This window comes from Stegostoma tigrinum, chromosome 8 (genome assembly GCF_030684315.1).
Source record: "Stegostoma tigrinum isolate sSteTig4 chromosome 8, sSteTig4.hap1, whole genome shotgun sequence".
Lineage (NCBI taxonomy): Eukaryota > Metazoa > Chordata > Chondrichthyes > Orectolobiformes > Stegostomatidae > Stegostoma > Stegostoma tigrinum.
Genome location: NC_081361.1, coordinates 18930915 through 18934089, shown reverse-complemented (window position 1 = coordinate 18934089; position 3175 = coordinate 18930915). Strand labels below are relative to the sequence as shown.

The 3175-nt window shown below is 43.3% G+C and overlaps 1 non-coding gene across 1 annotated transcript; it reads left to right on the top strand.

Annotated features, from left to right (window-relative positions):
- Positions 1 to 406: 406 nt before the first annotated feature.
- Positions 407 to 481, top strand: trnae-uuc (transfer RNA glutamic acid (anticodon UUC)). Its single transcript has one exon. It is a non-coding gene; the product is annotated as a tRNA-Glu (tRNA).
- The last annotated feature ends 2694 nt before the right edge of the window (positions 482 to 3175 follow it).

The window sequence follows — 3175 nt, the reverse complement described above, 5'->3', positions numbered from 1 at the left end:
ATCTTTCCATAATGGTGTATCTTTGTTATAACTATGCTGTAAAGCAGTTCTCCGGGTAACTAAAGGGAAGTTATCAGCATTGCTGCTACTTAAGCCATTGAACATGTTTGGTTATATGTTTGAAGCTATAACTATGCTGCTTGTTGCATATCTATCAGTGTGTTGGGTTGTGGGTAGAATATTTCTACATTGAACGGAAGTAAATCTGCGAGGCCAGGCAGGTATGCACAAACATTTCCCATGGTCTGATGGATAAATACAACAGTCAATACAGTGTGGAGCTGAAGGAACTCAGCAGGTCAGGCAGCATGAGAGGAGCAAGAAAATCAACGTGTCAGGTCAGGACCACACTGTATTGACTCTGACTCCAACATTTGCAGTTCTTGCTGTCTTTGAGAGATGGTTAGCATCACTGGTGGTCCAGTGGTTAGGATTCGGCGCTTTCACCGCTGCGGCCTGGGTTCGATTCCCGGTCAGTGCAGCACATTTTGGGGTGGCTCAGTGGCTCAGTGGTTAGCATTGCGGCCTCACAGTGCCGGGGACCCAGGTTCGATTCCAACCTCGGGTGACTGTCTGTGTGGAGTTTGCATATTCTCCCCGTGTGTGCATGGTTTTCCTCCCGGTGCTCTGGTTTCCTCCCACAGTCCAAAGATGTGCAGGCTAGGTGGGTTGGCCATGCTGAATTGCTGGTTGTGTTCAGGGGTGTGTGAGCTGTAGGGGATGGTTCTGGGTGGGATGTTTCAAGTGGCGGTGTGAAATTGGTGAGCCGAAGGGCCTGTGTCTACACTGTGGGTAATGGAATTTAATCTCAATACAACATCTTGGCTGAAGCATTGAAATATGCCGACGCTCACAAAGGCAGAGATTCAGGTACTCATCTGGTGTTCCCTTTTTGTGTAGCAAAGGAAGAACTAAACCCGGGTTACACAATAACTCGGTTAGCCATCATGAATGAGGCAACATGACGAGAATTTTTTCAGCACTGCCCCTTGTGTCTGCGCTGGTCATAAAGCACCCACCTATTCTGATCCAATTTTGTAGAACTTAGCCCATCGCCTGCTAGGTATTCTTCATCAACATGTTCTGAACAGATGATGACACTTGTCTGGCAGAGGTGGAACTCAAACTCAGATTTCTGGCTCAGCGGTAGGGAGGCTACCACTGAACCACAAGACCCCTTTATAGAGCTCTGATGAAGGGTCACCAGACCCAAAACATTAACACAGTTTTCTTCTTCACAAATGCTCCCAGAGCAGCTGAGCTTTTCCAGCAACTTTGTTTTTCTACCCCTTCAAAGAATTTGCATTTATTGGCGTTTTTGTCAACCCATTCAGCCAAGCTTATGACTCCATTCTGAAGGAGGTTGGACTGAACTGGGATCCCCTGCCTCAACGGTAGGTATCATTCCTACAAAATTCCACAACCCCTACCCCCACCCAGGAGTTTTGATGGCAATGGCGTTTCAAGAGTTCATCAAAATTGTTCTTCAGTGTCTCAAGGGTTCCTGCCTGGACCACCCTTTTAGGCAGTGCGTTCCAGAAACCCACCACTTCTGGGTGAAAAGTTTTTGAACAAATCCCCTCAAAATAGCCTGCTTGTTGTATTAAAACTGTAAGCCCTGATATTGATAGACAGGGAATAAAGTTTTTCCTAATGCTTAGCCAAATCCCTCAGAAATCTTTGAACCTCAACCAGGTTCCTCCTCAGTGTCTTTGTTGCAGTGAAGATTGTCCCGTGTGAATTTAGCCCCTTTCTATAACTGAAATGTTCCCGCCCGAGCTGTATTAGTCAATTGGAATCAAAATTAGCTTTTGGCAGGAAGTAAGCGTGACTTTTGAAGAACATTTCTGCAACTTGAAGCTTTCATTCGGCAGTGTAGCACAGGGTAGAGTGATAGTTCTTGCTGTGTGTACTTTAATGCTCCAGACACAAAAGATACAAGTATGAACATCAGGCTCACAGATGACACAAGAATGGGAGGTGTGGTAAACAGCAAAATGCTTTAGTCTCTAGGCACACCGTGTTCTAACTGTGGCTCAACTAATTTTATTTACGTCTGCTCTTATATTCAGGCAAGTATCCAATATGGTGCTTTTACCACCTTATCCACAGGTCCTCCTGCCTTCATGAATATGCTTATGCGCACAGCAAGGTCCTCGTGATTCTCTGTACATTCTAAAACTTCCATTTAACATGTCTTGTCCTGACTTATTTGTCCTCCCAAAACGCTTCGCCTGACACTTTTCAGGATAGAATTCTATTTGCCTCTTTTCAGGCCTTCTAACCAGCCCATGTGTGTAATCCTGGAGACTAAGGCTTTTTGCTGTTTACCACATCGCCAATTCTTGTGTCACCTGTGAACCTGCTGTTCACACTTGTAGCTTTTGTGCCTTGAAAATTCATGTACACACAACAAGAACCATCACTTTATGCTGTGGTATGCTGCTGGATGAATGCTTCAAGTTGCAAAAATGCTCTTCAAAAATCACACATACTTCCAGTCGCAAAGTCAGTTTTGGTTCCAGTTTGCCAATTCCGGTGTATCTCCTAGGCTTTTAGCTCCTTAAGCAGTCTGAGACCATTAAATTATTTCTTGGGGTCAGAAAGGTGTCCTATGAAAAGACATTGAGTAGAATTATATTCTTGAGTTTTGAAAAATAAGGGTTAACCTTACTGAGTCAAACGTTTGGAAATCTGGTGCGATAAATTGTTTCCATCTTCAGGCAAAATCACACAGTACTTAGAAAATTTCCAATCTCCAAATGATGAAGTTACACAAACATTGAGTTTGGTTGACAGTTAACAGATCAGGGATCAAAACTCCGAACTTGCCTGTCGTTTATAGATCTAACTTTGTATTCCACTGTGTAACTGTGTCAAAAATTGAGTCCGAAATTTTGATTCTAATTAGATTTAGTTGCATGATAAATGGTATAAATAAGGCATGGAGTAGTATGTTTGGGAAATATGACAGTGCGTTCACAATGGATGAAATAAATTCACCTCACTTTTCTAGGGTGTAGTTCAGGGAATTGTACCATTCCTGGGAACTTTCTTCACGGACTTAACAAAATTGGATTCGGCTTTCCCCAATTATCGTTTCGTAAGTCTGTTTTACAAGATTTGGATTCCTTATTTGCTGATGAGCACTATTGTTACAGTTTCATTGCAAGCT